We start from the raw sequence: 19,333 nt of genomic DNA, 5'->3' as shown, positions 1-19,333 counted from the left end.
GCTTTGAGGACTTGAGCCTAGGCACGCAGCGAGGCCACATGAGGAGGGGCCAAAGCTCTGTCCGACTGCTCCGGCTATGCACCCATCCCATGCCCGAACCACTGGTTGATCATGTGAATGAGAGTGGACTCCTCAGCCCCAGGTAGCTGTCCCAGCTGATGCCATATAGAAACAAGATGCCCCTCCAAACACAGCTAAAATTGCAGAATCGAGCCAATAAATGATTGGAGTTGTTTCAAGCCACCGTGTCTTTGGCCATTTTTTTTTTGGAACGGGGACTGAACTTGGGACCTTGCACTTGGAAAGTAGGCAGCGGAACCACTGAGCTCAATCCCTGGTCTTTGGCCATGTTTTATTTGGAAATAGACAACTGAAACTGGAAATCTAAGATGCTCCACTGAATGTGAATCTGACTCTCAGTGAGAATCCAGTGTGGGTGGACAGCCACTCCTAGAATAAGCTCTACCAGGGGAGACTAAAAAGACACTACAGTGACTTCTGGCTAAATACGGCAGCTCATATACCAAATTTATCTACTTCTATAAATTCCATTAAAATGATAATGAAGAATTTAAAACAGCATAAATCAAAGAACCAAAATAATGAGAGAAACAGCAGATGACAGAAAGCTGACACCCAAATCTTCAAGGGAAGAGCTCAACATAAAGCATATAGGGCCAGAGAAGCTCAGGAAGTGAGGCACCGGATCCTTCCGAAAATAGGAATGCAGAGTGAGTTGAAAGCATGAGGCCTGACTGAAGTTTCTTTTTTCCCAGTGGTGTAGCAAGATGTCCTTTCTCTTCCTTTCCACCCCACCCAGCCAAGGACCTCCTTGATCCATGCACATTAGAGGAGACTGAAGCGCTCCGGTCAAAGGTTCGATTCTGGCGGACCAGACATAGGGGGAAAGGCTCACAGGATGCTGGCACCGGGGCTGCCTTCTCAGTCTGGAAACTGGAGAAGCCCCTGAGGAAGCTGCCTGGGGCAGGAGAAGGTGATGTTCAGATTTTGTCTGTTCACCCCGTCGTGAAACAGCCACCCACCCGACCTGGGTCACCATACATAGAAGCTTCCCATGGGTAGGACCTCATCTCACGCACACATTAATTGGTTCATTTTATAAAAGCCTCTATCATGAAAGAAAATACCCAAACAGGAGACAGAGACTCAGAAGAGATGAGACAGGCTGGGACAGGATAACATTTGGAGAGCAACAGTGAGCTCTGAGAACCACATAACAGGAATGTAAAGTTCAGTGCAGAAAACGTCAATGAAACCCCAGAAATTGAAGGACAGCAATAAGAAAACTAGAGAATGAAGTCAGAGCATCGGCATTCTTTTTTCTTTTTTTTTTTTTTTGGTACTGGGGATCAAACTCAGGTCCTTGTGCTTGCACGGCAGGCGGCGAAACCACTGAGCTAAATCCCCAGCCCGAGCATCTGCTTTCTTAGTGAAGCGGATTTGGATAGAAGAGACCAAGAAAAAGAGAGTTTTCCAAAAAATGTAAGAATTTTCTTTTGCTCCCTGAAACTGAAGTACATAAGAGTGCAGATGGAAAAGGTCCATGAAACGCCTGACACATTCAGGCTGTCACTGAGACACTGCAAAAGGACAAGGGAAAAGCAGAAGTTCCTAAAACCTCCCCAAGACCGGGGAGGTGGTGGAGTCCCTCGGAAAGGGATAGGCAGCAAGGAGGCCTTTGCGTTCTCAACAGCAACTGGACACCAAAGGACAGTGGAGCAACAGCTCTTAAAATCTCAGGTGGGAGGTGGGGTGCGCTTCCGTCCTGTGTGTGGCCATTCCAACAACTGCGTAGGTGTCTGTTAGGCCAGCCCCCAGGTGAGGGCTGCCCTGGCTACTGTGCCTAAGATTTCAGCACCCCTCTGCCTATATTTCACAACTCATATCCTTACTTTACTTCAGTTCCTTAGCATTTTGCACCACATGCTTTATAATTCCTACCTTAATTACTGGTATTGTTTACTGTCAGTGTTTCTTGCTAGAATGTCAGTTTTATGAGATCAAGGATTTTTCAAAAAAATGCATTTGCTTGTTCTTCATATCTATGATAGTATATAATACGTTCTCAATAAACACTTGTTGAATGAATAAATACATTATTTGTAAGTCATCTGGAAGGCATCTCACGTGTCAGAGCCGGAAGAGCTTCTGCTAGATGATGTAAACAGCCCGGTAGCCTCATTGCTACTTGTATACTCGTTAGAAATGCATTCTGGGTGGCTGTTTCAAAGAGCAGAGTAGCTCTTTTGCATCCTCATAAGTAACTCCCCACTCGCCCCAGTTTTGACCTTCAGCTTCCTCCTGAAGCAAGTTTTCCAGAATGTCCATGTGGTTACATGTTGCTCCGATTGAAAGAAAAATCTTTCAAGCCTGCACGATCACAGATTGTGCAATATTTTCCCCCAAATGGGAGGCATGGTGACCGTCCCGGGGGATTGCTAATGCCACATTGAAAGGCCAAAGCCGCTCTTGGGGCCTGGGCCTGACCAGGCCTACGGCGAGGCCACTGCAGACATCCACTTCTGGCCACGTTCCAGGTCAGCATCAGTCTCTCTCCCCTAAAGGGCCTGGGTTTTATGCCCACATCTGCCTTCTGTACGTGTGTGTGCTTGAAATAGAATCTGTAGCCTTTGGAGTTGGAAAAAATAGAACTGGGCCTAAAACTCCAGTTACCTCAGGTCTGGCAGCTGGGAACACAGTCCAGTTACAGAACAGGAACATTCGGAGAGGGTGGGAAAGATGCCTTTACAGAGAAGTCTTTTGCACTGGATTCGGGAAAGGTATTCAGAAATGCTGACGCCCAGAAGGGACTCTCTTACTGCGCAAGGGCGTCCCGTTGGCACAGGGATGAGCCAGAGCCCACGTGGTCTGGAGGGCAGCATTTCTGGCACATGTGAGTGCTGGCTGCTCTGGATTCACAGGGGTCCCAGGGACTTCCGGTCAGAATTCCCCTTCCTCTAAGTCGGGGAAGAGGACACTGGGAATGCATTTACAGGACGCCTGTGGCACGTGAGAAACAGCGAGCACTTCAGTAGGACAGCAGGCCTTGTCAGGGTCTCACCATGGTCCCATTTCACACAAGGGAAGCAGAAACTCACGCGTCCAAGTGACTCGCTCGGCCACCATCTTCTCTACCCATCCTCTCAGCGTGGCCCTGTTGTCCCCTCACGCTGTGAGGGGCGATGGGGCGGGCAGTCCAGGAGAAGGACTCTTCTTTTTCCCAGCTGCAGGGAGTGCAAGCGCACGGCTGGAACCAATCTGCAGGGCTCTGGGGAGTCAGAGAGCTCTGAAGGCCATGCCGGAGCTCTGAGGTGACCCTCCAAGGAGGCTGAGCACACAAGAGCGCTTGGGCCCCAACGGTTCGGCTCGGCAAAGCCAAGGCCTCTTGGCTTTGAAATTTTAAAACAAAGCACACTGGCTTAAAACAAAGGACACATGCTTGGGCCCCGTAGGAGGTGTGATCAAAATATACAGTGAGAGGTGAAGGAGGGGAGAGGAAGGGCAGGTAAAAAGAACTGAGATGTGTTATGTCCGTGTACCAACTGCCTGTGATGGAGGTGACCGTTACGTACAGCAAACACACTAATGAAAAGCTTCAAAATTAAAATTTATGCTGAGTTTAAATAAAAAATTATTACAGTAAAAGACACATTCCCACCCACTGCTTTGGGCACACTTATCCCATCATTCTGGTCACTTTCTGAAGTAGTTCTGGAAGTCTTCTTTCGTGAGTGTCTTTATGAACGGTGAGAAAAGATACACAAATGCTGTTGCCACGTGTCACCGAACAAAGGCAGGCGAGCCCATAAACACAGCACGTGCGTCCTCATCCATTTCATTCACGGGACCTGGCACCCTGAGACTTCCGGCTCTCCCTCAGAGTCAAAGTGAAAGGTCAACGTCTTGAATCAACACAGGATTTGCAGCAGCCAGGACAGCGCAACTCAGACACTCACCAGAGGACTTCCAGGGCCGCTTCAGAAAGCGGCAGTAATGACGGGACAAGTGTGCTCCAAGTGAGGAGAGGATTCTGACTGGGATCAATGGTGATGTGTCTGCTGCATAATCAGATATTAAAAATGTAAACATTCACCATATCTTCTGATCACACTGTACATCTTCATTATCTCATGAATTTTAGAATCAGTTCTGGAAAGTGGGGCCTGTTCTAAAATATCCTTTATCCTAATACTACAGTACTCAAAGGTATTCAGAGTGGGATCTCAAACTCCCGCCCCTGCCTTATCCTCTGAAACTGTCCCTCTGGGCTGGGCACCACGGCTGTGCTGTGCGTCGTGCCCCTCCATGCCACGTCTGTGCCACTTCTCCCCACACCGCGTCTTCACGCGCGAACCCCTCATCCCACAACCCTCCCCACCTGCTCCTCCACCACTTTGCCGCTACGAGTCAAGGAAGTAATTTCCTCCCATACTTGGTCGTATTGTGTTTCACTGGAATTGTAAGCATGGCTTTTAATTCTGCACCATGGCTAGCTGTATACACGTCAGTTTCCTTCAAAAGACAGTGGTACAGAGTGTCAAGCATCTACTGGGTCAGGGATGGCAAACCTTTCGGGGCTTTCAGTGATAACAAACAGCCCACTGCAGCACGAGTGCCACAGGTTTGCCACCGCAGAACTAGATGCTCGGCTGTCTTTATTTACAATGAACTCAATTTTCCCTGTCATGTGGGCACGTTAATAAGACGTATGCGTGCCTTCTGGAATGGCAGTATTATTTCCCCCATCGGGCATTTTCCTCAGGCAAAAGATGTGGCAATTCTGAATGAATTAAATTCTTCAGTTTCTCCAAATCCCATGTAAGATTATGCAAACCCAAATTTGCATTATCAGTGGTAAACAGCTAAGGCCCTAAATGTATAAGGAAATCTTGTAGCACTTAAGTTTTCAATTTAAGAAAACTATTAATATTAAACTAAGAAGATATTTATTTATTTATTTATTTATTTATTTATTTATTTGTACCCGGGATTGAACTTGGGACCTTGCACTTGTGAGGCAGGCACTGGAACCACTGAGCTAAATCCCCAGCCCAAGAAGATATTTTTTTAATATTTATGAAATGAACAAAGATTTTTACAGTAAAATAAACCATGGGAAGGGACTGAGGAACAGGTACTTTCTATATCCCTGTTGGTAAAGTAAATTGACACCACTTTTTTGAATGGCTGTGTGTGTCTAAAGCCCTCTTCCTTCAAATATGCATATAGTTTGGGCCAATAATTCTACTCCTACAAACTTAAGAACAAAGACGTCCTTAACAGGATGCTCAATGAATTAAATTAAAATCTGTAAGAACAGCATACAGCAAAGAGGTAAATCTAGCAACAGGGAATTGATTCAGTAAATCAATTCTTTTAATAAATTTATTCATTGGAAAACTATCATGTTATTAAAAATTCTAGATGCACATGCCAATAAGCAAAAAAAAAATCGTATTTTGTTAAGTGACAAAGCATATTATAAAACATTAAGGAGGTAGATTTATAAAAAATCAATTAATCACTATGATGGAGTGTTAGTTCCAGGACTTATGGACCCTGAAACAAAATTCTGAGAGTCCTGAGATCAGGGACACAAAGTTAGAAACAAAATTAGGCATGAAAGTAAATATTTATTTCTAGGGGCCTGAAATTTGGTTGTGTTGGTTTTATAGTAAGTCTACTTACTAGATGACAGTATACCAAGAAGTTCAGAGGAGTTGTTTGCGAGTGGTAAATTCGCCCACACTTCCTCATGATGTTCTGCGTCTTCTTTCTAGTGTATGTATGGCTTGAAGCCATCATCTTTTTTTGGTACCAGGAATCGAACTTGGGTCCTTGCACTTGCAAGGCAGGCAGCAGAACCACTGAGCTAAATCCCTGGCCTTGAAGCCATCATCTTAAAAGCCAATTTCTACACATGTGAAAAAAAAGACTGGCCAATTGGAAATAGTACTCAGTTAACTGAGTAATTTTTTAAGTCAGAAAAGATCGATCAAAGGAGGCTGCAATATAAAAACTTTGAGTTGAGTTGGCAGATCATAAACTGGCATCTGAATGCGGAAGGTATTTGTTTTAATACAAGAGGAAGACTTCCGTATAGTTAACTCGATGGTGTATCCTTAAGAGAGGAATGGTAGAAAGGGCCCCATTCACTCCCTAGATAAGCCTTTCAGGGCTGCGCCAGGAACTCTGGCCACAAAACAGTCACAATCCCTTTTTTCTTGGAGAAGTTTTCTGGCAACTCCCCTAAAGCTTCCACAGATGACACTATTCTCCGGACGTTAGCGATTCGTACCTGGCACCACCTGATATTTGTTTCAACACGGCAGCTGTGGGGCAAGGCTGCACGTGTCCCCTGTAAACGCAGCACCCCCTTGGCTTGTGACTCAGAGAGGACGCTCAGGCTGCTCAAGTCCCTTCCTGCAGAACAGCTTGCCAAGTAGGAGACATAGCAGAATGGCGACAGTCGCCTCAGGAGAGAGGAAAAGATAGCAGGAATTTTATTCTCCCCGAAAAGTCTGGATGCTCTTTATTTTTGGTGTCACTTTTCCTCTCAGATTTCACTGTCTTTATCTTCAGTTGAGAAACACCAGACCTTTCCCGCAGAATCCAAAAAAAGTTGTCAATGCACTACTTAAAAAATGTCCACTAGGAGATACATTTAAAGATAATGTGAGACTTTGTTAAGTCTTTTAATTAATTTCCCATATTTGTTCGAATGTGGAATTTGGAAATTCCAAGGAGATTTTAGGAAGGACTGATACGTTCCAGCGATTTTTAAGGCAAATCCCAAGGCAGGCTGTACTTAAAGGGTCATTTGTGGAAGACCTGTATGAGCATCATGAAAGAACATGTCAAAGGAAATCAATGCACAATAAGTTAACTATGATAAAGTTTCGCACTATCACTGTCCTGACAGACAGCAGTCGCTGGATGCAGACCCTACTTGGAGATGGACTCTCAACACAGAGTCCTGGTTATTTTTAAAAATGCACACCTTTATAGGAATGTTTAATGCACCTATCAGAACTTAATCCCCTTATCTTTGTAGACAAGTTGGTGCAGGTGAGACTCATGTGAAATGATGGTATTGCTAAAATGAGCATCCTGAGCCGCTGCTCTGGAAAACGTCTTGAGGAATACATTGGTGATTTCTGGAACTCCGACTGAGTTAAAGGCATGCATGTCCAGGATGCTGATTTCGTTTATTTCCAGTGTCCCCCCCACCACCCCCGGTACCAAACTCAGGACCTTGAGCTTGTGAGGCAGGCGCAGCACCACTGAGCTACATCCCCAGCCCTATTCTCAATGTTCTTATTGCCCTTTACATGGAGTGTAGAAACCCGACTGCGAAGAAGCCATTCCGCCATTTTGCAAAGTTACCACAGAACTTGTAGCAGCATCAATCGAGCCAGTTTTTTGTTTTCTTTCTCTTTTGTGTTGTTTTTTGGGGGGGAGAGGGTGTTGGAGACTGAACTGTCTTTATCTTCAGTTGAGAAACACCAGACTCAGGCTTCTGCACTGAGCTCCATCCCCAACACTAAGTTGTCACGGTTAGGCTTGAACTTGTGATCCTCCTGTCTGAGCTTCCCAGGTACTGCAATTACATGCGAGTGCTACCATGCCTGACTCTCAACTAATATTTTTAATCTTAAAAGTTATTCAGCCAGGCGTGGTGGTGAACACCTGTAATCTCAGCACTCGGGAGGCTGAGGTAGGAGGATCGCTGCGAGTTTGAGGCCAGTCTAGACTATAGAGTTTTGGTCCAGCCTGAATTACATAGCAAGACCCTGCCTCAAAAATAACAGCAACAAAAAGTTATTCAGCAATGAAGGTGGAAAATATAAGAAAATGCTGTGAGAAACACTATAGAAATTATGGATGTACTAAAAATGTAATTGAATCTTTTTAAATTAGGTGCACAGTGAGATAAATATTAGTGTATTGACAAACACTATACCATGTTTTAAAACTAGTATTAACCTGGGCCGGGGATGTAGCTCAGTGGTTCCGTCGCCTGCCTCACAAGTGGAACGTCCTGAGTTTGATCCCCCGTACCACAAAACCCCCCAAAACTAGTATTAACCTTGATATTAGACAAACAGTATACAAAAGGACTTCAAATGTAAATGTAAACCCATAAATAAAATATTAACAAAGAAAACAGAGCATAATATGAAAAACTAGCTAACAACCAGGAAGAGTTTATCTCAGGAACTTAAAGATGGCTTAATATCAGAGTCTGGTCTTAATATTTTCTGCAAAATAAATAAGTAGGAAAGTTATACACTAATCTTACTAGAGCCACATAAATGTTAAGAAAAGTTCAATTCACTCATAATTTTAAAAAAATAATTCAAGAATTAAAGAGTGCTTTCTTAACTTGGTGAAAGATATTCACCAAAAATCTAAAAAAAGCAAAATGCTTCATGATGAAATGTTAGAAGCCCTGTGTTTATATTTGGAACATCTTGGGACTTCTGCATCTGAAGTACCAGCTACACAGTTCAGACAAGAAAAAGAAAAGACACAAGACAGAAAGGGAAACTAAAATGACGCATGTACATACATGGTTGAATAGAGAATTTAAGGCAACACATCATTCAAACTCCTAAAGATTCAATAGGACTAAATGATACACGATCAATACATAAAATCAATAGCAACCTAGATACTAGGAAAAAGGGAAAAGGAGAGAATTTTGTTAATAAAAATATACCATTTATAACAAGCTGGCAGTTCAGAAGAACAAGGAGAAGTGGGAGTATTTGCTCTAGCAGATATCACACTGCTAAAACAGCGTGGTCTGGGCACAGGACAAACAGATTGTGGAATGAAACAGAGTCTAGAAAAAACACAGGTTTTATGAGGCCTTGATATATGTATGACAGAAGTGTTCTTGCAAATCCGTGGAGAAATGACTATTAAATAAATGGTGTCAGCAAAACTGGTTCCCCTTGTGGAAAAAGTAAAACATATATCCCTTTCTTATACCATATGTAAAGTAAGTTCTTTTAAACTGGGCATTGGAGAGAATCGCGGAGTAAGAACTGCTCGGGACGCTTGTTGCCACCCCCTTCTCATGGCTTAGCCGTGCAGCGGGACAGTGAAGGGCAGCGGCTTCTACCTCACAGTGAACACAGACACCCACAACAGCTGCATGCAGTGTGAGCGCATTTACAGACACAGAGACATGATGCACACCGTAAGGCAGACGCTCAGGGTCAGCGGTGGTGAGTTCTAGGAAAGAAAAGGAGGGCTTTATAGCAATTCACTTCTTTCAAAACGTGGGGAAGGAAGCAATCATGGAAACATATTTTTCTTTGTAAAAATTGACAAAACCATATAAAGCACTTGCTATGTGCCAGGAATTAATGTAAGCTCTTTCCAAATATCAATTAACTCATTTAATCTTCTCTACGAGGTCACTACTCTCATCTCCATTTCAGACGGGGAAAACTGAGGCAAAAGCAGCAGCTCCTGTGATTTCCCTCAGCAAAAGCTCATACTCCATGTCGCGCTGCCTCTCGGACAATAAACAGATGTTAGTGTATGTTTGCTTTCAGTAGCATCTGTTATGCTGTTATGTTTCCTGTATTTTCTCTGGTCAAGAAACTCGAAGAAAATAATTTGCAAAAGAACTGTTTTGACAGCGATCTTTCCACAGAGCACCCGGATCTAGTGCAAGAGCTCAAATCTGGATGCAGTTATGGGAATTTGGAAATCTTCTCTGGCTTGAGATAAAACCGTTACTGTTGAAATTCTATAATAGGAAGCAAAGACTAGAGGCCGCAAAAGGAAGAATGAAATTGTCTAAGATAAGAACAAAAGGTTAAACTTACAATCATGGTCCAGGGAAAAAAAGGAACAAAAGATGAAAATGAATTGCCCTTTTATGGATATAAAATAGGCAAAGGGCCATTTGGGCTGCAGGGGCTGCAGCTCAGTGGTGGAGCCCTTGGTCAGCATGCCCGAGGCCCTGGGCTAGTTCCCCAGTACTGCCCAAAGGAGAAACAAGTGCACCTTACAGAGACTTCCCTAAGGATGTTTTCTCAGCCTCAGAAAGATTGTGGCTGGAGTTTTTTAAAAGTTTATAACCGCTCCACCTAGGAGATTTATATGTTCTGTATTTTCTTCAATCACACTAATTAGAAGAATTAGACACAGAGATTAAGGACATGAGTGAGAAGCTGTCTTGAATTAATCTAAAATTTTTCATCTCTGCTAAAGTATTAGAGTTTTACATAGTGATAATAATAATTATTGCAGAAGAATGAAAATATCTTTAGAAAAGTGATTTTTTTAAAATGCTAGCTCTAATAGTATCATATAAAGACTTTTTAAAAAACACCAATAGATGGTGTCATAAAATGAATTAGTCAGAATTTCTTATTTTTTTAATTATTTAGCCAAAAATTATTCTGATTGGAAAGGTGCAATCTCTTTGCTTCTCAACTGGGGAGAGAAAGTGATCTGGAAGTATCAACTTGATGAACTCTTCTACTTAATGAACGAAACTCAGTCTTTTCAAGGCTTTCCAGAGGAAGCTTTCAGGGGAAGGGCAGTGACTGTTAATCCTGCTATGTCAGCTTCACTGGACTAAGACGTGTACAGGTGAGTAGAGCAAGCTCCTGGGCATGTTCAGTGGGTAAAGAGGTGTGGCTTGGGCCACTAAATCCTGTCCCAGGTCCCTTCCTTTCCACCACTGCTCCCTGGCTCTGCTTCTTGGCTGGCATGAATCAAGCAACTTCCCTCTACCGTGCCCTCTGCCATGGTGTTTCTGCCTTAGAGCCAGCTGACCATGGACTGAACATCCTTAAGACCTGAGCTAAATTAAACCTCTCCTCCTTTAAGCTGTGGAAATGGGACATCGTGTCCCAGGGATGCTAAGTTGACCAATACATAGAGGCAGGGGTCTCTCTTTTATACCATTAAGTTATGCTAGTGACAAAAGGAAATAAGTAATCTTTTGACAACGTTGTAAACAAATGTCAATTAATGTATACCTGTGAGATTCCATGTCATAGGATCAATACTCTATTTTAAAATGTATTTTATTTTCATATTTTTGCAGTGCTGTAGATCAAACCTAGGGTCTCATGCATACTAGGCAAGCATTCTCCTGCTATTCTACACCCTCAGCCCTATTTTTACATTTTTGCTTTTTGAGAGAGATTCTTGCTGTGTTGCCCAGCCTGCAGCAGGACTTACAAAAAAAGGAAAAACAAGTTTCTCCAACCTAAGCAATTTCCCTTTAGTTTTCCCCCTCCCTGTGGCTGTTTTTTGTTCTATTACACATGAAATTAGTAACTCTGTCCCTGTAAGGTTTTATAACCTTCTGTTCCCATAACATCCTAGTTTTTGTAAGAGCCTGTTTCTTTTCTCTCAGTGAAGGCCCCCAAAATGTGCTAAGTTGCAAAATGTCACTTTTGATTAGCTGCCTTTGTCCAGCTCCTGTAAGCTTGCCCACCCACAAGTTTTGAGCAGTTAGGCAGGCCAACCCCCCCCCCTCCCCAAAATGTACAGAACTAGAGCCCTTCCTTTGTTCCAGGCTCAGCCTTTGGACGGGAGTCCAAAATAAATCCTCTGGTTTCACCCATTGGGCTCTCCAGTCTCTTCAAATCCCTCAACAAGCCTGGCTAGGGCCAGGGATTTAGCTCAGTGGTTCCACCACGTGCCTCAAAAGTACAAGGACCCGAGTTCGATCCCTGGTACCAAAAATAAAATAAAATTTAAAAAATAAATAAACAAACAAGCCTGGCTTACAATTTCTGAGCTCAAGTCATCTTCCTCCCTCAGCCTCCTGAGTAGCTGGACAACAGGTACACACCACCATGCCTGGTTCAAGCATTATTTTAAAGTCACAAATGCAGGCTCCCTGGACGTCAGAGTCTTGCTCTTTGGTGCCACCTTTTCCTGCTTCTTTTTTTCCTCATTCTCATTCCTAGGCTTCACACCTCTGTCCTTTCTTCTGGACTGCATCTCAATGCCAGCCATCGCATGGGTTCTCTGGCCAGTGATTCTGATCCCCATCCGTCTATGACTTCCAGGGAAACCATTCCCTCCCTAGCACTCCAGGAAGTATTTTGGGGAAACCATCACCAGCAATCTACAAATGGCTGGTCTTTGCCACCTTTAGACCTTGGGGTACACCCATTCATATCACAGGGCCCTAAAAAGTGGGTACTTGATCCAAGGGTGACACTGGTCACAAGCAGCCACTGGGAAATACGCAAGAGCATACACATCTTACTCATTGCTTTTTTATTTCCCAGATCTAATGGACCAGGCAAAAAAGTTGAAATACTAGCATCTAGGGAGGACAAGGCATGTGTTCAACAGCTGCTACTCTCTGGGTATCTTCTTCTCAGCGTCCTTTTAAGGATCTCGGGGGCCAGGCTCTGATATTTCTTCTTTTCTAGATAGTGGTGAGAAAGAGGCCGTGGGCAGTTTGAGGATTTCCATATTTCACTGGCTTTGCTCTTAATGAACACATATCCTTGCTGTATCTCTCAGGTGACCTGGAAACACATACTCCATCGGCTGTCAGCTCTCCCAGGGACAATGAGTTCCTCTACATCTCTGCAATTTGATTTGATTAGAAGTGCAGGGTTTATGAGCATAAATCCTGATGGGATAAAGTCACATTCTGTGATGGAGGAGGAGTCTGGAGAAGGGGGTCTCTGCATCCCCAACCCAACAGCAGTATATGCACCCCTAGGACTGATGGTGACCAGCACACAGCTGTCGGAGCACAGATGGAGGGAGCTGCTCATGAAGCAGCGGACAGGCCGTCAGGCGGTCGTGGAGGGGAGCTGGAGGTAGAGCTAAAGGGAGGAGCCTTCTCTGCTGCAGGTTGGGAGGAAGGAGAACCCTTCTGAATCTCATAATCTGACAGACAAAACTCTATGCAATGATGGGTCAGGGAATCTAAAATCAAATCTGGCTTTACGGTCAGGTCTGGTCAGGATGAAGGCGTCAAAGCACGAGGATGAAACTTATTTTGCCTCGTGGCTTGTTAGGCTGATCTAGACCTTTAAAAAATTTAGACAAAAGGCATACAAGTCTGTCTTCTTGCCTAGGGACATTTGTGTGTGATACATGAAGATGAGGGGTGTTTCGTAAATGTCAGCGTCAAAGCTAGAAATAGAACTTTTTCACCTTGTGGCATCATAGTGCTGTCCATGCTATCAATAGGTGATTGTGGTTTTATTTTTTAGGTCATCTGAATGGAGGGGGGCACTTGAGTGCCCTCTGCTTCTGCAGGGATGTGCTCACTTTGTTTTTGGTTTGTGCTAATAGCACAGGAGGAATTCCGTTCAGCTGCTTTGGGGGCACCCACATGTGTATGTTGCTGGACCACCCTCCCTTCCTATTGCTTAAGCTCCAAGCTTTCCCCATTACCATTACATGTTCATTATACTGTATGTACTCAACATCTGATTCCTCTGGGCTGTCAGCAGGCTTTCCTGGGGCTGGGATGCTGCCCCCTGCCCTGCAACAGGCCGCAGCTGCTGTCCCGTGGCACTTCCAGGCAAACTTGGCCAGGCACCAGCTCGGAGTGGGCAGTGACAGGGCGCCGGGACAGGATGAGACTGTTCCCTTCCAAAACTTGTCCCCTGGCTCCCCGCCTGCTGCCCCACCCGGGGTCCGGCCTGCTGCTCCCAGCATGACTCCTCCTGGGGTGTGGGGCCCTGGCTGCAGGCCGGGGAGCTGCTGGCGGCCTCCTGGAATCTTTTGTCCCTGCCCTTCTGCACACCCTGGCCCTAAGGGAGAACTGGAATGTCCTTTGGTCCTGGCCGGAGGAATAATGAGGTTCCAAGAGAGATCCTGGTTAGGAGAACCAAGAGAGGTGGCAGTGGGAAGAGCCTGGGGTGGGCGCTCGGATCTCAGCCGTGAATGTGAGTGTGTGTGCCAAGGACAAGGCTCTTGAGACTGACCTGCGCTCAGGTGTCCGGGTCTGGTCATCTGATGGCCACTGTCCTGGTAGGGAAGAGGCAAAGGGACCTCGGGGGCCAGTCTAGCTCTGTGCCGTGCGCCTGTGCGCACCCGTCTCGCCTGGACAGCGAGAGAGAAAGGAGGGCGCCACTGCTGGCGGCGGCCGGCAGGAAGATGAGGAAGAGGCGCAGCCTCCAGCACGCGGGGACTTTAAGCAGAGGCCAGCTCGGAGCCACTTGCTCCCAAGGTGAGACCCTCCACCTGTGGGCCTGGCAGGCTGGACTTTCCAAAAGGCTCGGAGGGGCTTTTTTTTTTTTTTTTTGGAAGCGGGGATCGAACTCCGATCCTTACGCTTGCGCAGCAGGCAGCAAAACCACTGAGCTAAATCCCTGGCCCTCCAAGGGGCTTTTTATTGCATCTTTACATCTTATTGCCCTGAGGCGCTGTCTGAAGAGGCATTGAAGAGACACCACACACAGCTACCTGGGCCTCGCCATGCCCCTTTGAAGCTCCAGCTGTGCCTTTGGAGAGACGTTTCTGATGTCAGCCACCAGATCCCAGTAAAGGCAGCTCTGGGACTGGGGGCTGGGGGGACCACGATGACAAAGCGTTCCTGCTTGGATCCACGTCCCCCGTCCCTCCTACCACTGCCTGTACAAAACAAGCTCCACTTTCAGACTCACTATAAACCACTCATTCTCTTTCTCTTCCTCACTTTCGAGGCAGGCTGCAGAACCACTGAGCTAAATCCCTGGCCCTTGTCTCTTCCTCACTGCATTCATAGACAGGGGTCCCTTCTAAATGCCCCAAGGTCAAAATGACCATTTTGGGCATTCCTACTGAAAGCAATAAGAAAGAAGCCATAAACCCTATAGGCATCTCTAGCTGCTTTATTAGCTAAGGAATCTATCAAGCAAAGTCAACTTGAATTGTAATGTCTGCCCACAAAATAGCATGCATTGAATGGGTTGTATGCCCACCCTGGGCTGCAGGAAAGCAGAGGCAAAACAACTGAAATTGCTGTCGCTTAGAGGTCTGCAAGCATTGTCTCAGCTTTGTCTTCTTCTGTGACAGCCACAGAGTTCACATATAAACATTACACTTATATAACTTGCATAACAAAAGGAAGAATAATAGTCTATGCCTCTTTCCCCAGGACAAAATAATCCAACCAGAACAGTGTGTAAATGCAAGTAACTACAGCAAGGCAGACAGAGCTATTATTTTGATTATTAAATAAATTCTTTAAGAATACAGAACTGTGGTTTCAGATTTACGGAGTAGCATTTAAATGGAACCCGCGTAATCACAGATGGGTTCCATTCACCGTAGGAATATTTACTGAGTCGTACATGTAGCACATAGTCTTCTACAGGCTAGGGATACAGCAGTCAGCTCAGGGACCTCAGCTTCCACCAGTGAACAACAGATAATGCACTCCCAAACACAGAAGTGTGGGGCATGCCAAATAATAGGCAGAAAAAGAAAACAGGGCATGGGGAGTGGAGGGCAGCAGGGTGGGAGTGGGAGGACCGAGATCTTATTCAGTAGCTGGATGTCCCGCAGATAGGAGGACGTTTGAAAGAAGTGTGGGAGCAAGCTTTGCAAATATCTCTAGGGCAGGAACAGCAAGTTTTCTTGAAACAGAGTGTGCTTGATCAGTTCCGGGAACAGCAGAGAGTGGCTGTGTCAGCAGGAAAACAAGCAAGGTGGCAAGGGAGTGAGATGAAGCTGGGCAGGGGCCAAGCGGTCAGCCTATGCAGACCTCTGTACTCCATGGAGCAGAAAGCCCAAAAGGATTGGAGAAGATGAGATTTATCACTAGGGCTTATCTGGCAAGCACTACCAGGAAGGCCATGATGAGAAGTGAGAACAACAGGAAGCTAAGACAAAATGTAGGTGAGAGATTAGAGAGGGTCACACCTGGGTGGAAGGTTAAAGATTGTGAAAAGCGGTCAGCTTTCTGGAAATACAGTGGTCTTTCTGTATCCACTGGGAGGATGGTTCCAGGACTCCCACAGATACCCAAATCCATGGAGGTTCAGGTTTCTTATATAAAGATGTATTTGTCTACAACCCATGCACATCCTCCTGTAAATTTCAATCATCTCTATATTTGTTACAGTAATCAGTGCAAATAAACACTACATGAACAGTTATCCTATATTGTTTAGGGAAGAATGACGAAAAAAAAAGACTGTGTGTTAAGTGCAGACGTAATTGTTGTTTTCCCAAATATTTCTGATCCATAGTTGGTTGAGTCCACGGATACAGAAGCGGTAAATATGTAGGACCAACTATAACTTGAAAAACAAAGTGAGAAGGATTTCCTGACATATGGAATATGCAGCGAGACCAAAAGAGGAGTCAGGGATAATGGCAAGGCTTCTATGTGAGCAACTTGCAAGTTGAGGTTGCCTCTTGTTGGCAGGGGGAAGACTGGGAGGAGCTGATGTTCTCCGGGACAAGAGGCGTCAAGAAGACGGCCTGAAATATTAATCTGGACTGCAGGGGAGACATCAGGCGTGTGCAGTCATCATTGTATAGCTGGCACTTGACAGCACGGGACCCGGACTGGGCCGGATCAGCTATAGGGTTAGCACAGAGAGGTGGTGAGACTGGGCCGGAGGCCAGTGCTTGAGGGAGAAAATGAGGAGGAACCAACAGAGGAGACTGAAGAGGAGCAGCTGGTGAGGTAGAAAGAGAACTGGGAGGAAGAGGTTTCCAGAGCCGGAAGAAAGATGCATCTCAGGGCCGGGAGGTGCTCTGGCCTGTGAAGCGCCAGCAGTCAGGCAACAGGAGGCTGCTGATTATAACACATGCACGGCATGTGCCCGAGAACAAAGCTGCACTGGTGGGGAGACCGGACCGAGGGTCTGAGACTCGACAGGAAGAACAGGAGTCAGTGCCATGGCTGAGCTCTTCCAGTCAGGCTGTCGCCATGGCATAATACCGGAGGGGATTTGGTAAAATAGGTGGGGGACAATATTATGGGACAATATCAGTTAATCCAGTCTCAAAATAGTCCCAAGTGATTCCTGACGACGAAGCAAGGCAGAGGAGACTCAAATGTCATCAGCAAGAGTAGCAATATGTTTACAAGATTCAGATTTCTTTTTGCTTTTTTGGCCCAACATTTTTGTGGGATTGTTACAATCACAATGGAAAAATTTAACAAATATAACAACTGCATAGGATCTTTTAGAATTCTGCAGACACAAACAACTTTCGGTCACAGTGATATGCCTGGCCACGCGGCTGGAGCTTTTCTTTTGCACACATTACCAACCTACCCTTGGCAGTGCCTGCTCTTGTTTTATAGCCGTGTCTTGTGTACAAGTTGGATGCTGTCTCTGTGATCTCTGCGCCATGTAAGGCCCAAATCAAAAGCATCCATTTCTATTAACAATTCCCTCCTGATAGTATCTGGTCTCCAAGTTCCGAAGAAAAACAAAAATTTTCAATGTTCACAGCTAGACTAGAGGAAACATGCCAGCGTGCATTTAGAAGTGACCCATGGCACAAATGAACAAAAGAATCACAGTGTAGTTTTAAATTTCCATTGTTTCCTTTCTCTCCATAAGAACAGGCTTGCCTCAGATTACTGAGAGAGGCTTGCAAATATCATGGAAAAGAATGCCCCAATCTAAGAAGATGTATATGCAGAGAGTCACCCCTCAGAATCCGTGGAAGATTGGTCCCAGGACCCTTTGTGAAAACCAAAATCCACAGGTGGTCAAGTCCTTTATATAAAATGGCATAGTGTTGGCTAATAACCTACACATCCTCCAATATATGTTAAATCATCTCTAGATTATTTATAAAACCTAATAAAATGCTCTGAAAATAGTCGTTGCCCTATGTTGTTCAGGGAAAACGACAAAAAAAAAATCTGTAAATGTTCAGTACAGGTGCAAGTTTTTTCAAATATTTTGACTTACAGATGGTTGAATTGATACACGTGGAACCCACAGATATAGAGGAACAACTGTATGTGTGTGTGTTTGAATATAAATGTATTCACATGTCCATATGCATACATATATGCATGTATAATTTCTCATACCAGGTTAAATCAGAAAGTAATTAATATTATGAAAAATTCACCATACATATAAGTAGGACTCAGCATCAAAATGCACAATTATAAATTAATTGGTTAAAGGTCTTAAATACAAGTGCAATAAAGGGAATAAACCAAAACATTCAAAGTTACAGTATTAAGAACCATTACTATTTTGTATTTATTTATTTTTTTTGGTACCAGAGATCAAACTCAGGACCTTGCACTTGCAAGGCAGGTGTGGTTCCACTGAGCTAAATCCCTGGCCCCTTTAATTTTTTTTTTTTTTTTTTTTTTTTGTACTGGGGATTAAACTAGGGTCCTTGAGCTTGCGTAGCAGGCAGCGAAACCACTGAGCTAAATCCCCGGCCCCCCTCTAATTTTTTAAAGAACCCAAATAACCTCAAATATCTCAAAAACATGTTTTTCTTTCCACTGAAAAGTATTTGTACATTTGTTCTCTTCTGTTGGCTTGGGAGTTAGACTGAATAATTTCTTTTTTTTTTTTTTGGTACCGGGGATTGAACTCAGGACCTTGTGCCTACAAGGCAGGCACAGTGCCAGGTCACTAACTCCTTGGTCCAGGCGGAATTACTTCTGAGTTCTGTGTTATTAATGAGTAAAATGTGTACTCAGTATAGTACATGGCCATAAGTAAAAAAAGTGCCCCACTGAATGGTAAAATATTCACCAACTGAAAAGCAACTGCTCTATCAGAAACAAATGTATTAATTACAGTGTGGGCGACTTAAATATCAGAATTCCAGCCTTCACCCAACACACACAGTTTGCTCTGGTCTCTTCACGACGTCCGTTTCATCACGCTGTGCTACAGGTGGTGACCCTGCCCTGCGCGGTGCAGGGTGGCGCACACACCCACAACTCTGCAAATGCTGCCCAATTAATTGTGGCTACCTGACTGTCGCTCAGCTTAAGGGACGGGGCCTCACAGAAGTGAGAGGGACATCTCCCAACTGTGCAGTCAGAGCCGGGTGCACAGGGTAGAGGACAGCAGGGCCAATGCCATGCACGCTGGGTCCGGAGCCCCAAAGGGATGGAGACGGAGAGCACCCCACATACAGCCCGGCTCTACCACAGCTCCGCCAAACTACACAACGTGGCCTTGGACAAACTGCTGTTTCTTAAAAACAGCTCTATTGAGCAAAATAATATATAATAGATTGCGTATATTGAAAGGGTGCAGTTTGACTTTTAATACATGCATATTCCCATGAAGCCATCAGCAAATGAAGATGAAGAATATCTGCATCATTTCAAATGTTCCCTTGGGCCCTTGGTAATATCCCC

The 19,333-nt window shown here is 44.8% G+C and overlaps 1 protein-coding gene across 26 annotated transcripts in view; it reads right to left on the bottom strand.

Moving 5' to 3' along the window:
* Kiaa1217 (KIAA1217 ortholog) overlaps positions 1-19,333 on the bottom strand; it is a 744,735-nt gene that overhangs the window by 95,915 nt on the left and 629,487 nt on the right. The gene's annotated exons all lie outside the window — the stretch shown is intronic.

This window comes from Heterocephalus glaber, unplaced genomic scaffold, assembly GCF_053883595.1.
Source record: "Heterocephalus glaber isolate CG9 unplaced genomic scaffold, H.glaber_assembly_v1.0 deba00000768, whole genome shotgun sequence".
In the NCBI taxonomy this organism is placed as follows: Eukaryota; Metazoa; Chordata; class Mammalia; order Rodentia; family Bathyergidae; genus Heterocephalus; species Heterocephalus glaber.
The sequence above is the reverse complement of the archived record's forward strand: the minus strand, read 5'-3'. Positions and strand labels throughout refer to the sequence as shown.